The sequence below is a fragment of the Gouania willdenowi genome, chromosome 13 (assembly GCF_900634775.1).
Source record: "Gouania willdenowi chromosome 13, fGouWil2.1, whole genome shotgun sequence".
NCBI lineage: Eukaryota > Metazoa > Chordata > Actinopteri > Blenniiformes > Gobiesocidae > Gouania > Gouania willdenowi.
Genome location: NC_041056.1, coordinates 34,875,318 through 34,900,187, shown reverse-complemented (window position 1 = coordinate 34,900,187; position 24,870 = coordinate 34,875,318). Strand labels below are relative to the sequence as shown.

Sequence of the window (24,870 nt, the reverse complement as noted above, 5' to 3'; positions counted from 1 at the left end):
ACATAGAATACTAATACAACACAAGTTTACTTATAAAATACAGTTTTAATAAAAGTAAAAGGTCTCGACTAAATTAAAAATATTAACATTCTTCTTAATCATTTATGCGTTTATAATATGTTTACCTATCTATAGATCATGTTAAGTCATTTGTACATATATATTGGTTAAATAAATAAGGCCGCCTGTATAAAACACAAACTGTGATGTCACTCCTTACATGTACATAATCCATAGTTCTCCTAAAATGATGTTAAACTACAATGTAATAAATTAATAGACCGCTGTTGCCATGCATTCAATGTTTTTCTTAAGCTGGTATTTTATCTGTTTCTGTTTACCCATACCTATCAAGTTATGGATTTGGAAATAAGGGACATTTTCTGGCGCCGACTACGAGCCGTCCCACCCTCCCAACCGAGCTCAGTATCCCTTATATTTTAAAATAGGTGTATAAGAAATCTAAAATAGCCACTTGTCAACCACTTACTAAATACAATATGTGATTAGAATCTGGTAGGTTGATCTTTATTATCACCAAAACCCTGTGAACATTCCTACTAGGGCTGGTGATATGGACCAAAACTCATATCTCAATATATTTTCTCAAAATAGTGATATATGATATAAATCTAGATAATTTTATCAAATAAAGTCTGACCAGAAAGACAATTCTGGGTTGAATTTGCTGTTGCAAAATGCCACACAGGGACATTTATTAACAAACAGCAATATGTGCACTCATTAATCCATCTAACTGAGCTTTACATGTTGTTCTGAGAAGTAAAAGCAGCGACTCCTAAAACTAGTATTTTGATACATAATAAACTAGTATATATATATATATATATATATGAAATATTATAGTTTTCTATATCGCCAAAATAGAAAACTTGATACATCTTGAATCTCGATATATCACCCAGCTCTAATTCCTACATTATGAAACAGCCTAAATAAAAACATAAATGTGTATATGAAGCACATGTGTTTATTTAAATATACTTACAGTTTATATACAAGTCAACACGTTGCATATTTACTGTTAATTTCACATTGCTTGTCTTTAAGTTAGACATTATCATTTTATTTTCATTACATATTTTCTTTTAATTTCTCATGCTCTCTCATGTGGTTCTCTGGTATTCACTAATGACTTATTAGACACATTTATTGCAGACTTTACATTCTTTAACACTTTTTGAAAGGAGTGTATATTTGTGACGCTTGTGATTGGCTGATTTTTCATGGTGACTTACGTGTTCCTTCCGCTGTGGGAGACGTTAAAATCTCAGTTATTAATCTTACAGAACGTGTAACTGTGTCCCATCCTGCTGCTCTTTAGGAAGATAAACTCTCTGTCACATTTTACAACATATTTACACCAGTTCTTTGTTTTTTTTTCTGAGTTGTTTCCGGGTTTGTTGCCGCTGTCAGCACTAATCTCGCGAGAACTGCCACTCAGGCCATTTCAGGTGGAAGTTCTCGCGAGGCTAGTGACGGCGTTCAGTTTAGTAAGGCATCTTTTAATTATTATTACATTAAAATACGGGATATTTACGGGAAAATACTAATACGGGAAGATGGCGGGAAAGAGGGGTAAAATACGGGAGTTTCCTGGCTAAAACGGGATTCTTGACAGGTATGTGTTTAGCACTAGCTGCTAATATGCCTTAGCATGGTCGCTCTGCTAACTTGTTTGACTATCATGGATTCATAAATTGTCGTGGATCTTCAAACACTGGCTTACCTCTGGCTTTTCCACATTTTTCCTCCTCTTCTTTCTGTTTTTTTGTTCCCTGAGCACCAGCTCATTAGTTTGGTTGTTTAGACATGATGCCATTTGCAGCAGTAGTAAACAGTAAACAACAGATCAGAGCTGCCTGGGGAACTGTCAATCGATTTGGGGGGGCGGGAATAAAACTATTTTTTTAATTTTCATTAAAACTAGACTTGCTAGTTATTAATAATACTACCAAGTTTAGAATGACAATAATATCAGGGCTTTCATTGTTTAATTCATTAAAAAAATATATATTTTCATTTACAATGCCTTGTCAGCACTCATTACCAAAAACAACACAATGGAACTGTATGAATCAAAGAGAACAGCTAACAAGTCGGCCCTGAACTACTCATTTGCTATGTGAGAAGCACAGACCAAAGAAAACTGGAGATCTTCTTATGCTTCTGCACAGGTTCAACAGTGCTGTGCAAAGACACAACTGAAGTAATGTTTAATCAGTTACGTGGTTTGTGGCACACATATGGAGCAGTTATTGAGTTACCATGCACCTACAGCTCTTACCCTGAGTTTCATGCAGAGCTGGATGGCATTGTCTGGTGATGGCTTTACAGTGGATATTGTGTAGTGAATGTATGAATGTTTTTGACTTAAACTTATGGCTCACACTTTAGTAATTAGTAAATACACACATACAATATGTTTGTAGTTTATGGTAAATGTGGTGCTTTCATTTACTTGGTTAAAAGGGTTATGTATTAAGGTCCTGGATCAGGTCACGTAACTTTGCTAAATTTCCCCAGCTTCCTTAAAAGCTATGATGAACACAAAGATTCATTGTAATGTAAAGGGATACATGTGAAAACTTTGAAATTTGCTGCATGAGAACATCCTTTGCAGTCAGACAATATGTTGAAAAGGATTTTTTAGAGCGGGTTCAACTGTGGTGCAACTAATAGTTGTTTCATTGCCAAGTTTTCTTGTTTTGTAACCAATGATGAAAATATTTTTCTGCTTTTACCAATAGAATTTTCACAGAAATTCATACTGTACAAAACGAATATGATATCAATCATGAATTAGCACATGACTACAAATCTATAAAACATTGTACTACTTTACTACAGTTAAGATCACATGATTTATTTGATCTTAACTCATGTTTCCTGAATCTAGTCAGTGTCATCATAAAGCTCTGCAGAAAGCCTGCTAACGAGCAGCTCAATGGAAACAGGTGTGTTGGAGCAGGAACACGATGAAAGCATAAAGGATTGCAGTTCTCTAGACCAGGGTTGTTCACCACTGATCTAAATAAAACACATCACTCAAGTCTTCTCCAGTCTATTATTGTTAGGGATGTAACGATTCACTCAACTCCCGATACGATTCGATTCACGATACTGGGTTCATGATACGATTCTCTCACGATTTATTTTACAAAATGGGACTGTAGACATTTTTTTTTTTACTGTATATTACTGTATTATTTTCCTTTTATTTTTCATTGTCAAAAGAATTCCTTGATAAACTATTCAAAACAATGCAATTTAACTAAAAATAAATCTTGAATGAAATAAATAAAGGAATAATACAAATGAAAATGAAGCCTATTAATTTAAATTCTGGTTCTATAATAAACAATGCAAAACTGCATAATAGTTCTTTTTCTGTTAAAAGTGCAACTGAAAATGTGTTTTGTGCCTTAACAATTGGACTTTAAAAAAAAACCCGTTTTTGCACTGATTTACGTCATATTTGTTTGGACCAGCAGAGGGCGCTGGTAACGCAGTGGTCGGTTGGCATGCAGATATCTTGCAGTGAAGAAGAGATGCTATGCTAGCAGACAGAGCTAATAGAAAAACGTGACTTTTACAGATATTCAAATAATATTACAGATATTCTTTCGGGACTAAAGAGGTAATGAATCATTTATTAACATATTTAAGAGTAGAAGGCGGCCAGAAAGAAAGTATTAGCAGTCTCCGCCCGCCGCCTGCACTTGTGGATTGCGCCCTCTGCTGGTTAAGAAAAGTACTGCGATTCAATTTTCAGAAAATCGATATCAACCGTGATACCTATGAATCGATTTTTGACTGCCTTACAATTAATCGTTACATCCCTAATTATTGTATTATTATTTTATTGAACTTTAGCTACTTAATTTACTTTGACTCTTTCCTTAATCAGGATCATGTGTGAGATTTATCTGTTTTCTTCAGATGTATACACAGGTAGTTTCAGCTCAAATTAGAGGGAGGATCTGATCTCGTATCTCAAATGCAGATACAAATCCAAGGCTTTATAAGCATCGACTGGAAGATGCAGCTGTGACTCCACCATAAAAATGTTGCAGATGTTGTAAATGTCTGTCACATGACACTGCTGGCCGGAATGTACAGTTACTCAGACAAGACTGTACATTGGCTCTTTCTGCTGAGGAGATGCAGTCATTGGTTCCGTAAAGCTCTGGGAAAATGTACTTGATTTTGGGTTGACCGCTTGTTACTCTGTCGTTCTGTGATGGTCTGATGACATGGGAATTCCACACACGTGTGGTCTCATCTAAGTCATCCTACTAAAGTTCCCCTCGGGGATGAATAAAGTATTCTGAATCTGAATCCTGTAAAAACAGAGTATGAGGCAGTAAGAAAACCAAATTATATCAGTCAACACATCATCAACATCAGTTAGTTAATCATTAATCATTGCAGCTGGTGTCCAGCAGGAGAAAGCTGCTGGGAGGGGAAACCAAGAGTTCCTGCCTTCCCTACAATAAAACCCCAACCTGACAGTTCTAATTTTGCAAAGACCTTTTTTTTTTAAACTCTTTCTCCAGACAATATGAACTTCCACCATTTTTGGAGAGAGCCACTTACTTTCCAATTTTTGCGATGCCTGTTTTAAAAGACGCAATTCAGAGTTACACCAGGGGCCGACCCTTTTTGGACATAACGTCTTCTTTTTAAGCGGAGCAACAGCATTCAGAACTGTGTGCACTGTTGACAAGATGATCTATTTCCTCTGTCGTTAGACATTGATAACTCCTCTCTGTTATAGATAGATAGAGATATCATATGGATCAGAGGTAAGCAATGATGGAACTCAATCTTTAAATCTAGCTACAGCTTTTTCAGACAGTGATCTACTATAGTGTACTCTTCTTTAAGCAGGCTGATATTCTAAATTCTAAATTCAAAGGATAACAAAAAGTGATCCGAAAGAGTAGAATTTTTAGGATACATTGTCAGATGATCAATATCTAAACCAAATGTTAGAACAAGGTCCAGGGCATGATTAAGATAATGAGTTGGTTTGTTCTCATTTTGTGTGAAGCCGATTTAATCTAATAGTGAGGTAAATCAATTATTTAGGTTGTTGTTTTTTATCATCAATATGAATGTCACTACTACTATGATAGCTTTATCAGTGTTCAGCACCAGATCAATGAGAAAGTCAGAGAATTCAGAGAGAAACTAGGACAACGGTAATTTATAACCAGGAAGATGGCCTTTTCTATTTTAATTTTGGGATTACAAATTTCAAGAGAAAGGATTCAGAATGAATCAGCACAGTGTTTACGGGGTATATGTGCTCTGTGCTTTGAGTAAAGGACTTATTTATGGAAGTGATGGTAGCTGTCCGTTTATTCTCAGCTAGTCATGCGCGTGTAGAATTGTGAATCACACACTAAGTTTGATTTTAGCATTTGTGCTCCATTAAAATTAGGATGACACCGTCTCTTTTGAATAGATCAGCACATTTCCAAAGTAGATCGAAGTTATCAATAAATGTGAAATTATGGAGTTTGCAGCAGGATTGTAAGAAGTTGTGCTGCTGTAGGAGGTGACTAAAGCATTCTATACCTCTATTTCATGAAGGAAGAGGACCAGAGATGAATACTGATTTCCCACATGCCTTTAGAACGTTAAAGAGAAAGTAAAACTCTTTCATGGTTAGTATCGATTCGCATCGGATAGTATCATTTGTCCCTATGTAACACTATTTTAGTGATTGTTGCTGGCAGCGTGAGTAGCATTTGATTAAGTTTGTCTTAGACGGTATGAACTGTAGCACCTGGAGTGTGTGATGGCATTAAATAATCTGCTGTTTCTACTTATTGAATCACCATAATGAGTGTAGTTGGAGGGAATAACATGTTAGGAGTGTGTGTAGGCTTGTTTTACTGACCCGGAGAGGTCGTCAGCGGACACTTCACAGCTGGTTGTGGTGGAGTGACCGTGGATGGCTCGCACTGGAGTAGCTGTGTGGGAATATCTGGTTGTGCTCGGGTGGCTGAAGGCTGCAGAGAAGTCTCCGTTATCGGCTCGGTTGGCGTTGAAACGGTTCTATGTCTGACGGCAAAGAGGTTGCTGATGTCCGCAGGGGATCCCCCGAGGATGACTGGCGTTGAGGCGGGTCGGCGATAGACAGAGTGGAGCGGTGATTGTGCATGTAGGTAGAGTGGCTCCTTACTGCTGCTCTAAGAAGTTTACAACAAGCTGTGGAGGAGAATTTGGGCCAGTGAGAATTTGATCCAGGTGGTGGTAGAGGCGTTTTCCTGGCTTCATTTTCAGTTGGCTTAATTGGACTGAGTTTGTCTCCATTTTCATATGAAAGAGCTTCAAAGCAATGGAGAATAAGCGGAGGAGGGACGCCATTTTCCATGTTTCTCTCCCATCCACGAACAACAACATCAGCCCACAATGGCAGGCGTGGTGTGGAACAGGACAGTCCTGGACCCGGATTCTCCCAGGGAACTGTGTCATTGTCACATGGAATATTATGGAGGGAGACTGACAGCGCTACTGACTGCTGGACAACGCTGTCCGTATACTTGGTTCATTAGAAAGGTGTTGAATCTCTTCCCGTAGTTTGGTAATTTATTTGTTGGCTTTTAGTAGCAAAATGTTGTTCTCTGACAGCAAGTGAGGAGCAGTGTCCCACCGTTTGTAGATTTTGAGGCATTCACTGAAGGGTACGACCATCTTACAGTCCAGTGTCAGCAATGCACTCGATATAAGGAAATGGAAAAATAGAAATGGAAAACACTTTGGTACAAAAGCCTCTCCATAAGTGAAGTCTGTTTACCAGTGTCACGAACCCACGGCTTCCCTCCTCCGCCCGATCCCCCTCAGGCACACACGTCGGTCGCGGTGAAAAGTCTGTTGGAGTGTGTTTGTGTGGCTGCTAATGCTGGGCTGAAAGTGTTGAAGTGTTCAGACGTGTGTTTTACTCAGAGGACGGCTGGTACCACCTGTAGGAGATCTCAGCTCACAGAGCTTTGATAAGTAGTGAAAAACAAATTTGAAAAACTGTAACCTTCAAAAAATGTGTAAATGACACATGTCAACAGCAGCTCAGTTCATGTGTGAATGTATTGTAATATTTAGATAATGTACCTAACAAATCCTTAGAATTTATCATTAGGTTTTAAAGTTGTTGTATGAAAAAAAAATTAACTTCCTCAAATGTCAGTGCTTGTGTGCACTTACGTCTCCACATAAATAAGCAAAACGCTAATTTAAATAAGGGCGGTCTGCACCAGTTCTACTCGTGCACTAGCACCAGCAGGTGAGAAAAACTGTGTTTCTAAAGGATTTAAGGAAGCAACTGGATTACCACCCTTTATTTCTGAACTTAGTGAATCAGCCCCTGAGTGTGTTCCTTTTTGTAACAGCTACAGCTGTGCAGCCAATGAAGTGATAAGCAGTTTTTCAAAATGATCATGTGTTTATAATTACAATTATTATTTATATAAAACTGTATCAGTCCCTCCCTGGGGTCACTGTATCATTGTATATTCACTTTCTTTGTTTTTGCAAATATGTCCATCATATATGATATTGTAAAATGTGTAATATCTGATTAATTCACTCAAATTTATGAATTTCACAGAGCCGTCTTTATTTTCATCCTTGTAGTGGGGTCGGCGTTTCCTGTTTTGTCATATGATTGTGTGCGTACGACAAGGTCAGAGCTGCTGTGGAGCTGTGCACATTATCTCACCAAGTCGTAAGCATTATTTATAAATGACAAAATCACAAAAAAATTTAACAAAACATGAAACTACATGAAACAAAGACTAAGAACTAAAAGCGGACCATGCACAAGGGCTAAACACAGCACAACACTAAACAGACCCTGACACCACCTTCACTGCAGTGTTTAACACTTCTATATATTTCCAATTCTCAGGCACACATATTTGAGTTGCATCATTTGATTTGTATAATCAACATTTTAACCTTCATTTTTCATCACAAACTGCGTCAAATACGTCCAAAATACCCCCAAAAAACTAATGGTTAAACTTGGAATTCTACTGTCATCTGCAGGTTTGGCAAAGGCAGCACGTTGCCTAAGAAACTACTGTGTTCACAGAATACATGTCTGAAAAGAGAAGTCGTTATTTACTTATTTATTTTAAATCATACAATAAAACCAAAAAAAAAACAACAACTTTATTTGGCAAAATTCCTCCACACTTTGAACAGCACTTATTTGTGCTTGGATCAAATAATATGGAAGTAAATATGAATAATCTGATTTTGTAATCAATTTTTATCAATGTTTTTCGCTTCAAAGTTCTTTGTAAAAAATAAAAAAAAAAAAAAAAAAAGTCAACACAAAAAGAACATATAAAAATCAGTGATAAACATTTTGATTCATATACTGATTTACACAAATTTACTTCCATATTCCTAACTTCAAAGGTACCAATGACCACTTTCATGACATTACATTAAATTTGGATCTAAAAAATAAATAATTGAATAGGTTTTGAAACTATTTCAAATACAACAATGATATTTTATATTAGAATAACTGTTTCTTTATCTACATGTCTTTGCTGTTACAGTATGTAGATGAGTAACAGTTGACTTTGCATCACTTGTTGAAGTGCCTGAATTCAAATACTGATCAGTTGTGTTGCTTCTCAATGAAAGTAAAATAAAGGGATTTTATTCTAATGGGTATTTTAGGAAAACCTCCTAACAAGTCAAATAAATGGTTGGATCCTTGGCACACAGTGGCCACTTATAGTAGTTGTTCACATAATAATAATGATATGGAACCATCTCAGTTTTCCATTTTAAATAGATGAAATTCGATTTTCAATGAGATTAATGGGCAAAATATCTAAACAAACAACAGAGGTGACAAGGTGTATTTGAAATATTTAAGGCCCAATGAGAGTAGTACAGCAGTACATCTGGAATTCTCTTTTCTTTCTTTTTGTCATTGTGCCTGTAGCTAAATAACTTAACATAATAAGATGCCATTGACTGGTGTGTTTCTGCAGTGCCTGCCTTCGTCCTCCTGGTGGCAGTGTGACTCCAGCTCTGATCCCCTCTTTGTTTTTCCACTATTCCCCCTCTTTATACTCTTCTAAACATCTATAAGAAGAGAGAACAACAGACATAGAGAAAAAAAAAAAAACATGTATCCCCGGGTTAAAATAAATAACCTTTCACAGTTAATTTAATTGACTGTTTTGTACAAAATTGAGGTAATTCTGCCTCAGCTGCGAAAGCAAACAAGAATAGCATTGCCACTGCAATCAGTTTCCACACAAACACAAGTTTCAAACAACTTTAATCTGCTTTTTTTTTCTCTTTGCAAAGCGATGGCGGAAGTTTGTTCACAAACTGTTGTAACATCTCTGCAGATGACTAGCAGTGTACTCACAATGGGTGTGGGATGATGGGAACAATATCAAACATTAGGCACAAGTTACAGACAAACTTTGGCTAGTGAGCTGAAAAAACACTGACATGTTAACTAGCCAGGCATGAATTAGGGTCTCTAGTTATCTTGTGCATACAATTTAACTAGTTGTACCCAGAAAAAATAACAAGTTAACTAGTAACACACATTTTACTCACTCGTAAGCTATTGGAGCAAAACGTATTTTACCAGTTGACCAGTGACATGGTGTAACTGCTTTATATCTCACATAGTAAAAGTGTAATGCACGACTAGTTAACTAGTTAGTGATACAAAACTTTTTCCATATATAAAGAAAAAAGTAGACTACTAGTTAACTTGTGTATTTTTACATGCAAATTCACAATAGACCTGTACTATAGTTAACTAGTAAGCAGTTTATTTACTTGTTAGCAAACTAGTGACAATGCTTTCAACAGTGTTTACATTAATAGTTTTACATGGTTTCTCACTTGCTCGTGTTGCCTCTGCACAATAACAAGTGACTGTATATAAATATGAATATTGCTTTTCTTTTTGCAATGTTATGTGCAGTGCATATTTCCTCCTTATTTTCTTATTATTTCTGTTACTTTTAACCTTTTTAAAAGCCTCCTGTGGACAGGTGTTGTGAAATAGTACATGTGCTAACACACTCCAAACAATACATCTGGTTAACTAATGTAATTGTGATGTCCATATCCAATAAAGGGAATAATTATAATGATGCAATTCCTGAAACATGTTCACTAGTAAACTTGTGAAAACAAAATCCGCAGTGGTGTTCGAGTTGACTTTTGGACCTGGGAGCCAATGAGATGCCTCAGTGCATGCTCCTCCCATTTTGTAGGCCAGGCTACCGGACTCAAAACGCCACTCACTTTGTTCTTGTTGTTCTTGTGTACATTAGTTCAAATCACTACTCCTCTGTTATTCATGAACGGATTGGGCTGAGATTTGGTAAGTATAATTTATCGATGTGTACGCATCAAGGCTCGAGCCCGATTTTTGAATTGGGGCCCAGGGGGGCTCCAAAAGAAAAAAAAACAAAAAACAAAAGTCGATTTCTCATTTATTTGCGAGTCAAATATTACGACGGTGGGTGGCACCGAATCATTGGCATATACCAATATATAGATGGGGCCCATTACAACGTACATGTCATGGGAGCACCAGGGGCCCCCATTTTTCAAGTTACTATTCCACTGTTAGATGGAATGCAATTTGGTATGAATACTCTATGAATGAATATGATGAGACGCTCTGAGCCCTTTTTTTTTAAATGGGACCCGGGGTCCACCCCCCATTTCTGGTAATTTCCAAATTTATGGGAATTGTGTGATATAGTGTTTCAAAGGCAATTCAACGTAGATTACGATTATGCCTCGCACAATTTGAGTAGGGGCCCGAGGGGCCCACCCCCCATTTTTTGGCAATTTCCAGTTGTTTTCTCATTTATTTGTAAGTCAAATATTGCGAGAGTTAGTGGTAAAGAATCATTGACACAAACCAATATAGGAATGGGGCCCGCTACTCTGTATATGCCACGGGGCGCCATTTTTCAAATGACGACTCCTCCGTTAATGCTTGTTGAATCGGGCTGTAATTTGACATGGATATTCTATGAGCGGATGTCAAGAGCCTCTCGGAAACCTTTTTGAAAGGGGGGGGGACGAGGTCCGGTATCGGCTCTGTATCGCTTTGACACCGATACCAGAATCCGACATCGATGTTGCACGTCCAATGCTAGTTTTTTTTACTCGGTGGAACCAAGTCATTTGACTGAATTCTCGAGAAGGTGGTACATGCTGTTCGGCGCGGAGACGTTCGGCGGGCCCGGCTGTAGTTCATCCGAACTTGTTAGTGAAAATTATTTCGATAACTAATTTTTCCTACACTAGTAAACTAGTATACACTTAGGCCTACTAGTTCACTAGTGCTGCTGCAAATGGCTTTACTTAATACTTAATTTTACTTGATCACTAGTAAAGATGTTCATCTAGTAAGGGCAAAAAAAGCTTGCACAAGTTACTAGTGAGCATGTTGGCCTTCACTAGTGAACTATGTCTTGTTTAATGATTGACTAGTTAACATGTCAGGGTCGTTACAGCTCACTAGTGTTTGTTTTTTACTTGACACAGGATGCCTCTGTGGGGATCTGAGAACGCTCATTCTTTCGGCAGTGTTTACACTGTACTCGGTTGACTTTTATGACTTACCAATTTTTATTACGCTATTTAGATTTTGCGCATTTCCAAGGGTAATGGAAACACAGCCATTGACAAATGCCAGCCAATGACGCAGTGATGTGCTGTCACTATTACAGGTGCAGAGACAAAGCCTAGTTACTCGGATCAGCCAACCATCATAGGGAGAAGAGTTCAACTTATACATCAGATGTTTTTCTACATGAAAGCTTGAAAGTCAAATGGTCAAACTGACTTTGTCCTTCAACCACATCGTAGATATACTTGGAAATGAAGGTAAATTAAGGCAATGCAGTCTGGAAGGATCGACAGATGGATGATAACACAGACATTTATCAAAGATTTTGATTAAATAAATAGACTTCTAATGTGTATTGATAAAGTTTTGAAAATATATCAGGTGATGTTCCAAGCTAAGATTAGCTACAAATTGTAGTTAATCAAGTTTTTGTTCGCACTGATCAGGCCAATGGCTAAGTTTCAGTTTGATCTACATTTTATTTGAACACAAGTCATATTTACATTTGTCAACCTTCTTGTTCAGTCTCCCTGCATCACTATACATACTGTCTATATCTGAAGACAACCTTCTGTCCTAAGAACGCAGCCACTAACTATGATAAACAAAACCAGAAGACAGATGTAGACAAAAACACACCAAATTAATATTCAATAATTTTAATAGAATAAATAACTTTTTCATAGTTCTTTAAATAACAGTCACTAATCAATAAATAGGCACAAATCATATGAATCAATATATAGAACTGATTCATCAATGATTCTACATTAACACTTTATTTGTAAATAAACTTAAACTGTAGTTGTGGTGTTTTTTGTCTCTTGATGTTGTAGAACATGGACAACTTCAAGGTTGACAGAGCAACAGCCAATTTATTTGAAATTCAAATGATTTTTAATTAGTCAGTGAAGCAAATTGTATTTGATGATTTATATCATCACACTGTGGGTCAGGTAGGTTGTGTATGAAGAACATCACCAGGTGGTAGCTGATGAAAAATGACAGTGGAATGAGACCAGGATGTGATCTCAGCACTGCAACAAAGAGGCTGAAAGTTCAGCCTCATGCATAAGATAAGAAGGGGAAAGATAATGAGTGCAAAGGAGTCAGAACATTGGGGCTCATTGCTGCTAGCTCTTAGCGGTTGGCCATCAGTCCTTGTGCATAGGTCAGGAGTTGTTTGAGCGCACAGCTGTGAAGATTTTATTTATTTGTTTATTGAGATGAGTAGCTGGTTTTTCCTGTTGGTTTGTTATTCCTTTTGATTTACTTCCTGTTTGTTGAATGTTTGATTGATTTAAAAGATCTGGGTGAAGCGGTTTCTCTGTCTCTTTCTATCTAGTTCCAGTAATTTCAGTTACTTAGTGGGCAGAACCATCAGTAGATGACTAAGAAGTATGAAATACGCAGCCCAGTTTCACAAAGTTCCTGACAATGACATGAAATGGACTTAGGATTTTTCATGAGTGGCATCACATTTACGTGCTGCACAGCACGATATTTATTTGGCACATTTTTTGTTTGTGCTACTCTTCACAAAATGTTGTGATGCTGCCTGGTAGGGATTGCAAAGCGAAGCATTTTAATTGGAGTTATCACCTCAACCAACATATAGCTGGAAATCCCCAGGGTGCCACCACAACCCGGTTAACAGCGCCCCTACCTACAAACATTTTTTCAAAATAAAAGCAATTGGTTTTACAACATTTTACTTAGTTATTTGTTTATTTAATTAATTAACAGGTCTTAATTATGTGAACTATGGATGAGACCCTAAACAAAAAAGCAGTTTTTATCCTATTTTATTATTTTTGCTTCATGTAATTTATTTATATATTATAGTTATTTTAACAACAATTTCCTCCTTTAACAACTTTAACCTCTTCCTAACAGTTTCGATGTGTTTTTTTTTGCATATCAATTTTGTGTATATTGGTTACAAACAGGTTTTTTATTTAGATTATTGGGTACAGGAATTGATGAGGGGAACATAAAAAACTTTCCTGACCCTAACCCTAATCCTGATCCACATCCCCCCTCTCTCTCTCTGGGATATTGTTGAAATTCAAGATTTATTAAAGTATAACCCAGAAAAAAGCCAACTAAGAAAAGAAGATTGATTGTACATCAGCCCCAATACATTACATATTTTTATGTTGGAGTTTCAAGCACACACACAGAGGGTCCTCTCTTATAATTAAATTATTTTTAAAATTGTATTAATTTAATTTTTTTTAAATTATATTATTATTTTTGACTGGGCAGTTCAATTAACTCAGCAGTATTATCAGAATCAGAAACATCTTTATTGGCCATGTATGTTAAACACATGGAATTTGACTTGGTGAACTGTGCACTCTCTGAACAGTAAAAAAATATAAACAGTAATTAAAGACTAATATGTACAAGACTATAGGATAATATAATAATATAATATAATAGGATAATAGTGCAGTGGTGAATAGTGCAAAAGAAGGATAACATAAGGTGATTATCTTTTTCAGTATTTCCATTAACGAGTGTGTGTAAATGGACATTTAAATTAAATAATATACGTACAGTATATGTACATTCACAGTGACAGTTTAGTTCAGAGTTATTTCACAGCAACAGGTCTGACACTCTGACTGTTTAGCGTTGATCAGAGTGACAACATCGTGTAGTATACATGGAGTCACGAGAAGCGATTAACACCTCACAACCAGCTCCCGATAAGCAATCGTATGGTCGCAAGAAAATCGAACATGTTTGAAATCCCAGTTGCCCCTTGTGAGGGTATCGCACTGTTGAAGCAGTGCCAAGGACTGGCTTACCTCTCACACTGCACAGTAGGACCGCTGTACAATCGACGGACCGTATTGCCAATGTCTGTCCAGCTAGTTCCTGGTCCATCACATCACTGTCTATTCACTTCCGGGTTCTTCTTCTTCTTCCTCTTCCTCTTCCTCTTCCTCTTCTTCTTCTTCTTCTTCTTCTTCTTCTTCTTCTTCTTCTTCCTCTTCTTCTTCTTCTTCTTCTTCTTCTTCTTCTTCTTCTTCTTCTTCTTCTTCTTCTTCTTCTTCTTCTTCTTCATCTAATTTGTACATTACATTTCCGGAAACAAGACCCCGACGTGTCGTGTATGGACGTACGGTGTGAGCAGTCATGTTGTGTCAGAATGCCGATCTGTATAGTGTGAGAACATAAGTCGTGAGCTGCGCACATTCGGGCTCTGCAATTGAGTCCCAAAATTTGAGCTGGAGCTGAGCACTATTGAAAAAAATAGTGTGCTGCCTTTAGTTAAGTTGTGAGTACATCAGTGTTGCCACTAGGGCCGGGGCAACACGTTGACGTAATCAATGACTTAACATGCGCAGCGCATTGACGCGTTGTTTGACCAAAACAAAGAATAGCGGGAGAATAACGCGAGTGGCTCCTCCGAGTTTCAAAAGTGAAAGGCAGTGAAGACACGCACTCGTTCGTCAAAGGTAGCTGTTCCCCGTGATGGCAGCGCGTCAACGGGACAAGGAGGAAACACTCGCCGTGTCATCAGTGGCAGCAGCAACACACACACACACACGCACGCACGCACGCACGCACACACACACACACACACACACACACACACACACACACACACACACACACACACACACACACACACACACACACACACACACACACACACACACACACACACACTATTCTTAAGGTAAAAAGAAAGTTTATTTTTTGTTGGAAAATCACTTTCTGTTTTAGCGTTTTCGAATTTTGAGTTCAAGAAAAATGTGAGTGGCAGAATGTATTTTTTATTGAATGCTACCTCTTACTCTAAATGCATTATTTTATAGTACTTTTATATTCTTACTTGAACTTTATTTTGGAATTTTGAGTTGAAGAGCAATAAACATATATTGCAATGTTAAGGAATTCATGTTTTTTTTTTTTTTCTTTTTCCATTTTAGATGTGTAAATCAACATCTATGAAATACTTTTAGTCAATTAATGGGGAGATAATCAATAATCGCATCAGGTCGAATCGAACTGGAAAAAAATGAATCGTTAGATTAATCGATGTATCAAAAAAATAATCGCAAGATTAATCGTTTAAAAAATAATAGTTTGTCCCAGCTCAATGCTCATTTTTAAATGTTTGTACATGTAACGTACAATAGCTATGCCAGTGTAGTTATCCCACCAGTGATGACAGTTGGTACGCAGTTCTGCCTCCAACAGCTGCTTTCACTGGACAATTGTGAGCCGACTTGCTGAAAAATCCACACAAGTGCTCTGCCGTATTGACCACATCCTCAGCTTTAAATGAAAAAATAGAAGCCTATAAGGTGGAAAATACCCTGGCACATCTTCAGAGGTGCAGTGTCTTGCATTAGAACATTTTAAGCACAATACAAGGCTCAGTGTCATTGTTATGGACGATCATATAAAAGTACCTCAGTCTGAATAAATCTATGCTTGCTACATGTTTAGAGTTCAGGTTGTGTCCAGACATGCTCCTCTCACTCTTTCTTAAACTTCTTAATCATCCTTCTTTCCCACTGACATATTTCTGTGCATGAGTGCATTTCGTGTGTATGAGTGTGCGTGTCACAGTGCTTGCCTGTGAAACAGAGAGCATGTCCGTTGGAGGTGTTGCTGTTCTCGCCTTGCCTGCTGCCTCCAGCTGTGTGTCTACCGCCCCCCACAGACGTACTGAGGTTACCCCACGCAGACCTGTTTAATTGTCTGCCTGTCCTCAAGCCTACTGGTGAAATTCCTGCAGGACAAGGGCGACAACTGCCATACACACTCACATGTGTGTGCACATGTAACACACTAACGGAGTGGAAGCATTAAAACATGAAGAGAAATCTCACCTTCTCTCCGTTAGACGCCGCTTGCCACACATGGTGAACGCGTGTCCCATTAAATTGTAATTGCAACAAGGAACCTCTCTAAAGTCATCTAAAACAAATGCGGAAAACTCACTGACATGTTTAGAAATAAGAGCTCGATTGCACTTAATGAGAAACCCATGGTTTATTGATGATTAAACAAGTGCAAATTTTGTAATATGTGACCATTAATGTAAACATGCTACATGTTGTGCTGTATTTTTTATAAATGAAGCCACATGATTTGTTGTATTGTGGGTCATATGGAACTAGTATCATGACACGAACAAAAGCATAATAAAATGAAAATTTGCATTAGTAAAATTTATGAAGCCTATAACATTTCAACAGACATTGAACTCAATTGAGGAATTGTTATACTCTAATGTTTTGGCAAAGTCAACCCATTTAATATTGGGTATATGGGTTCCCAAAACCCCTCAAAGACAAGATATAGGACCATATATAAGAATGATCGTCTGTAACTCCCTGGTAAATGAAGCTGCTCTGCTGGGTTTCTCCATGTTTTCATTTGGTCAAATGCTGCATATTCCAGCCCTTTAATGTGAGCACTGATCCAGATTGGAAACCCGGGGGTTAATTTTTCAAGTTGATAACTAGAATTGTAATACTGCTGATCTGCGATTGCGAATGTCTGAATACATTTCTCCAGGTCTGCTGGTGCTTATCTCTAGCACTCATAGCGCTCCGTCATGGGGTACACCATGGACTGAGCACCAGCCCATCACAGACAATGACAATTCCAATTTAATAAATTTGATTTAGTGAAATTAACAATGCTGTGACATTCTGTATTAACTCAGCTATAAACTGGTCCATATTTTTGTTTATCATTTTTGAGTAGGGTTGGGTATCGGTTGGGTTTTATCCAATACCGGTGCCTACTCTGTATTTTTTTAAATGGTTCCGGGGCTTAATCAGTGTGGTTTCACTGAAAAACTGAAACCTCACACACTTTGTCAAAAAACAATACCCTTTTATTTTCAGGGCCAAATTGACACAATATTAACTTAAATAATATAGATACAAGTAACATATGGAAATAATAAACAACATTTAAATGATATCAAATAAATTAATACTGTATCAAACAATATAAAACTGGAGATGAATATTGATATATAATAATTTTATTTGTCATTAATCATTATTAGCCTCTTCTATATTTTTTAAAGCTATAGGGAGTTATTGCAAAAAAGTCAAAGAGCCACATTGCAGCAGACCCCCGAGCTAGCATATACATACAATCTTTAGCTAGCCTATCTGTTGCATTCTTGTATAGATGCAAAACTGTGCCTTCTAAATCTGGTGTTAAAACTTAGGTTCATTTTGTCTATAAACACGACTTGTTATGAGCTTAACATTAAGAAGAAAGTCAGCGGACACTGAGTTGAAGTATAGACAAAGCTCATATGTTGTTGTCACATGTTGAATGGCAACAGTATACATATATATATATATATATATATATATATATATATATATATATATATATATATATATACAGTATATATAAGAAATGGGGCAGATTTACTAAGATCTCAAATAAAAATCTGCAAAATCTGTTGTGTACTTAATTACACCTGCTGCACCGTACCTACTAACATTGAAGCACAAATTGATGTGCCTGTATATGTGGTTTGGACCTCCTTAATAAAATTAGTATTTTGCATGTTCAAAATGTAGAATGCATGAGAGCTGAAGGAAAGCAGTGAAGAGTGGCAGGTGCATGTGAATGTTTGGAGAAGCTTCCTGGAAAAACAAAGATTAAATAAGTTTCAAGCAGAAGATGCAGCTCAGGTCTCCCTAAACTCTGCCATCTGCAGGAAAACTGGAAGGCTCTGTGGTACGCTGAGGAGATGTGAGCTTTACCTTTGTTTGTTCACTTTATTGCTTATTACTGCTGGAAACCATATCTCCATTGTGCAATTTAAGTCATTTTACATCAATAACAAGCAGCCCTGTACCGACAGGGTTTTCCTGTCACTTGTAGTGATTCAAAAAGTGTCTTGTGAACGCAAACCAAGCAAAATCAAAGTGTCAAGATTATCAGCTGTTCTCAGCTCCTTTGGCCACTCAGTCCAGTGTGGCCAAACCTAGAATCCAATGTGAGATTTTAAAGCAGACTTTGCTGATGAATATAGATCCCAACCATCTCATGGTAGCTATCAGTATCAGGACCAGCATCAGCCTAGAGGATATGTGGGAGGTGTTCAAATCAGGGATGGTTATAATAGTTGTTATCGAGTCGATGCTGATGTGTGTGTGTGCGTGTGTGTGCCTGCATGCGTGCGTTTGTCTGTATACATTTGTGTGTATTTTTGCACTTCCATTCAAGCCCCTAGGCTGGCCCCGTAGTAATTACACACTCCACTGACTGGACTGGGAAGGAAATTGAAGGACTGGCTAGGAGGCCCCAGCTGCCTCACTATCCTTCCCATCAGCTGCTGCTGATTGAGCTTGTCCAACACACACACACGTGCAAACGCGCACACACGCCCACACACACTTGAAACTAATCATGCCCATACTTGCACATCTTTGCTATTTTTACTTTTGCATACACAAGCACTGTTTTACCATTTTTCTTTTACTCTCACTCTCTCATTCAATCTCTCCCCCACACGCACACACATACACACAAACACACACACGTGCCACAAATCTCAGAGGAAATTTCGCTTTCTGTTCTGGTAAAGAATTTCTTATGGAACCTAGCGTATTTACCAGCCCAGACAAATAATAGTGCAGGTCTGAGCAAGTGAGAGGTTTGTGTGTTCATGCATGTGCAGAGAATGTGTGTGTTACTGAGTTAGGGGTGGCAAAATGAGGCCAGCAACTTCCATGGTATTTTGGCCATGCACAGCGCTGCACTTTGTGTGCCTTGTACTGAAACACGTTATAAATCGGGGTAGGGTCTGGTGCAGATTGCAGGCATGTTTCGTTTTCATCTGCACACACAGGTTTTCAAACATCTGCATTTTTACCACAGTGGTGGTAGTGTCAGTGCGGAATGCCACTTGAGGTTCACCACAGGTGTTGACTTGAGGTTCCAAAGCAAAGGATCCTGTCTGGCCTCCCACTTTTCAGCTGATGTTCACCGATTCATTACTATTACTAAATATTTTGGTAAGTTTAAGCCCATTTTAATATGTTGCAGGCAGAAAATTGATACACACACACACAAACAATTGCCCTTAGGAGTGAATGAGAGAGTGAGTGGTTGTCTGTCTATGTCGCCCTTTTGGGTGTACCCCCGCCCAGCACCCGATGATAGCCGGAAATTGGCACCGGCAGACCCCCGCGACCCTGATAAAAGGGAATTAGCAGGTTTGAAGATGGATGGATGAAAGTTTTTATAGGTTTAACCAGTTTCGTTTTTATTTATTTATTTATTTTTTACTGTTTTTAATAGATTTATATAATAGGTCAAAATGACTTCAACATATCAATGTAATAAAGGTAACAAAGATATTATGAGGGTTAAAGAGATGCTCAAATTCAATGTTTTGTCACACCTGATCCTAATTCAAAAAAGGTCCAAAGGCCAGAAAGACCCAGGGTTTCCCCCAGTGCTTTATAGGCCTGGCAAACCGCCTTTTGTTACCTATCCGCTAGGCTAAGCGTCATTCGTTTATTTATTGTAGTTTTTTATGCACCAAAACAGTGATACAGGGATCTCCAAAAGTGTAGGTAGCTCTGTCTGCTAGCATAGCATCTCTTCTTCACTGCTAGAATAGCTGCATGCCAACCAACCACTGGGTTATCAGCGCCATCTGCTGGTCAAAACAAAAATCTGATGTAAATACAGTACACTGACTAAAATTGAATATCTAATATGAAATAATTAATAGCTTTCATGCTTTTCATGTTGTAGGTTTGTCAATCACTAAAGCATCTGACTTTCCTGGTTTTACCCCTTGGCCATGTTCTCTTTTTTATTTATGTGAATTTATTTTACTTTTAAATGTGACCAACAGTGGCTTGTTTTAACATTCACTAGGATTTAATTTAAGTCAAAACAATTGATATTATTTATTTTAATTGTTTTTTTTGTGTTTTTAAAGATTATGCCTTGCATTCTCGACTGGTGCAATTCAGCACACCATAATAGAAAAACCACTATAACTGTCAACATTCGAACAGTCTCATATTTGATCCACATGATGACTGTTCAGTCCTAAACAAGACTCAATGTAAAAATTACCCATCATGCTTTGCGATCTCAGATAGCGCCACTTTTAGCGGCGTCCAACGCTAACAGCTCCAGCGAAAAGACAATGTGGTGTGTTGTCCTCAAAATACTGTTGGATGAACCAAGACAGATGGGAGCAGGTGGCTAATTGATTAAAAACAGGCTGTGATCAGTGGGAGGGGCCTATAATGTCACTGGAAAATTCACATCAACATATACTGGGTTTTTAACACATACTACTATGTAAATTAGCCTTCCAACTGGTTTTACTGTTTTTTCCTGTTCTACTGCTAAGCTATTGCTAGCTAATATTAATGCTGGGTAAATGTTTTTGCTAGGTTAAAGCTAATGCTAGGTAAATGTTAGTGCTAGGCTAATGCTAATGCAAGGTTATTTCTAATGCTAGGCTAATGGTACTCTTAACTCAATGGCAATGCTAGGCTTATGTTAATGCTAGGCTAATTCTATTGCTAGGCTAATGCCAGGGTATTGCTAATGCTAGGCTAATGTTAGCCCAATGCTAATGTTAGACTAATGCTAGGTTAACTAGGCTAATGCTAAGCTATTGCTAGGTTATTGCTATTGCTGTTAATTCTAATGCTACATTAATGTTAATGCTAGGTTCACAATAATACAAAGCTATTGCTAGCTAAAGTTAATGTTAGGTAAATGTTATTGCTAGGTTAAAGCTGATGCTAGGTTATTGTTAATGCTAGGCTAATACTATAGTTAGCCCAATGCTAATTCTAGGCTAATGTTAATGCTAGGCTAATGTTATTGCTAGGTTAATGCTTTCTTTAGGCTAATGTTAAAGCATTTAAAATGCAATATATCAGCTGTTTTTCCACCACTTTGCACCAAATTTCCTCAAGCCAAACGCAAATCCCCAACTTTGGGATACGCGACCTTGGGTTACTGACCCCGGCCACTTCTTCGGACAAGTATGGGAATTTTTTAGAGTGAAGTAAAATGGAAGTATTGCCAGGGTCTGTTATGTTTTGTTTTTGTGTAGCCCTTTTGGTCATTTTGTTTTTGAGTCTAGCTTCTTGGGTCTATACAACAAAGCTAGATAATGACATCCTGGATTTATCTCCATTAGGGAGTTTCACCTAACCAAACATTCTCCATCAGACAGAATCTGTCCTGTGAATCTCGATTACAACTCGCTAAATTAAGCGAGTTGATATTATCCACGCTACGTGCGTGCTCTTGTGACAGAGGTGGAGATTACAATGTCAAACCAATCAAAATTACATCGCTCCCCTGTCCTTCTATAGTAAGACAATCATGTATCTTGTTTCTTCTTTTATTATCTGATGATATTATTTTCAATGCTGCTATACAATATATCTTGTTTTTGTACTACCACTAACTTATTGCTCTTAGTGTGTATTCTTCAGCTAATTTCAGACCCTCACGAAAAGAAACTTACTGCCTTCAAATGGTGTATACCCCAGGTTCCCAAAGTGGGGTCCGCAAATTTTCATAGGGGGAAATGAATAAATAATAGGAAACTAGAATTAGTTTTTGATTTTTGTTGTTGCCAGGATTAGTGCACAAAGTGATGCGCCAGCTCAGATATTTTTATACTGCATTTTATTTAAACTAGATTTATATTTCAGAAAGTGAAGGAATACGGTTGTTCAATATTGTTTGATGTGTATGGTGTTATAATTTGAAGAGGAATAATATTTAAAACATTAAAAAAATATTTTGATTCATTTTTTGTTATAAATTAGACTTTTCAGAGGACCCCATTTAAAATCCAGGTGACTGCAATGGGGCCACGACCCCAAGGTTGAAATGTTTGGTAAGTGTGCAGGAGTAGGGGGTACATGGCTTCACATTAAATGTCTGAAGGGGTATGGGACCACTGGTGTATACAGTTGTAAAAAAAAAAAACAATGTTTGGTACTTAATCCAACTCTAATTGACACGCTTTTCTTGTTAATTTCTTTATATACAGACACATCGCAGTATTTTGGCAGATGGAGAGACGTTGACGGGTCAGATCTGTGAAGCAGACACTTATAAATGTCCCCTCTGCTCGTACAAGGCTGCCAGGTGTATGGTAGAGTACCATATAAGAGGGCATTCATTTGTGAAGCATGCAGGTTATTGTCTTCTGTTTACTATCACTCATCCACTATTTGTATTACTTTACCTGAAAGAAATCACAATTTACATGATCGATTCTAAAAGTACAGCTTGTTATACTCGTTTCATCTGTCTATTTTAGAATTCAAAATCAGGAAGTGTGGCTTGCAGTGCAGGGATGGAACACATTTTCACTGCTGTTACTACACAGCAACAATCATCAACTGAGCTTAGCTTTTAAAACATCTAGCAAATCATCAAAAAAGTCCAGTAAGTTGATCCTATTCTATTGTTCTACTTTATGAATTTCCCTTTTGTGGGATGAATAAACTATTATCTTATCTTATTTTAAAGCAGTACCCTGTAGTAGCAGCGAAACCACAGCAACCAGCAGCCCTCCAACAGCACACTCTGGCATCTTCGGCGGACCTTGTGGCGCAACCAGCAGCCCTCCAGCACCACCCTGCAGCAATCTCACACCCTGTGACCCACTTGCATCCACCTGTAGTCCCCTCCCTTAAACCAGTGGCTGATCTGCAGCACAATGTGGCTTGCCCTCAGCTGCCAGTGCCACCCTCGGCACCTTCGTGATGACTCACAGAAGCTTGTTTGCCCGCAACAGCACTCGGCACCAACTCCACAGTCTCTGGCAGTTCCCCAAAGCCCCTCAGTGCTACCCCCAACCATACATGAATCCAAACCTCGAGGACCACACACTAAATTCCCATGTCTCACCATTCAAAAAAGGCAAAAAGATTGTTACCTGTCCCCATTGCAAATTAGAATGAAATCGTAAAAACTTCAAAACATGTGAGAAGAAAGCATTCAATTATTAATGATTTGGTGTCAAGTGTAAGGTTTTTAGCAAGTCAGTGTGTTGATCTAAAAAATGGCATCTTTGGTGGAAAAATCATTCTGTGGTCCGATAAGACCCATACATGTTGTTAAAAATAATTGCGGACAACTCAAAAAGTAATGTGAGAGCTTGATCAATGTTAACTCAATGCTGACTTGTGTTTATGCATTTCATATTCAAATGTGAATGTCAGGGCAATGCAGCGAGTCTACAGTGGATCCTTCTTCCGGTGTGGGTCCCTGGACATTGGACACTTTGTGTAAATACATTTATATCATCTCGTAAAGTCTATTTACAGTAAATAAAAAATAATAATAATATTCCCCTGATTGAAGAACATTATTGATTAAAGTTGAATTATTTTTAAGAATTAATTTGCATAAAGGCTATATCATTATTTCAGTATTAAATGTCAAACATAACTTGCCATATTTGAACACATTTGACAGATACTCAAGCCACAAACTAGAGAGATGTTCTTTCTAGACCCTTCCATGGCAGGGGCTGGAGAGATGAAAGTCACACACAACCCTTCAGGTTTTTTATGGCAACTTGTTTCAACACATCACTACAGTGGTGGTTCATTTTACACTTGTCATTTTTTTTTTGTTTATTAATTTTTAAATTATTTTTTTTAATCTATTGCTGTGTTTTCTTTTATTTACATATACATTGCACACCCTTATTGATGCATTAAATGGATGGAAGTAGAGCTATAGACTGTGGGTTTTATACAACGAGTGTTGAATTGTACATTACTTGCCCATACTGTGTCACAGAAGGATTGCTCAGATCTTATCCCTGGCCCTTGGAGGACACTTGGTTGGATGATATTCAGGTTAATAAAAGTATTTACGCATTCATTCATTCATCTGTGCGTAATTCAACAGTGCCATTTGCTTGCCATTGTTTAATTAAAGTATCTTATTGCCTCTCAAAGCAAGGCATTTCCAACAACTGTGGGGTGTTCGTTTTAATGGTAAGATCTAGAATATTTAGTGTATTATTAATTTGCCTTATCGTCTTAATTAGTTAAAGTTAAATATGGTGTGTTTGCTCCATCAAAAACATTCCTTTTTTTTTCTTTTTTACTATTGTTATTAGTTTTCTGAAACCATTTTTTGCTATATACATTAGTAACTAAAATAAA

At 37.6% G+C, this 24,870-nt stretch overlaps 1 long non-coding RNA gene across 1 annotated transcript; it reads left to right on the top strand.

The window, feature by feature from the left end:
* Positions 1–1,519: 1,519 nt before the first annotated feature.
* LOC114473972 (uncharacterized) lies at positions 1,520–23,134 on the top strand. The gene is made up of 3 exons (XR_003675325.1): positions 1,520–1,642; positions 22,734–22,881; positions 23,007–23,134. It is a non-coding gene; the product is annotated as an uncharacterized LOC114473972 (long non-coding RNA).
* Positions 23,135–24,870: the final 1,736 nt, after the last annotated feature.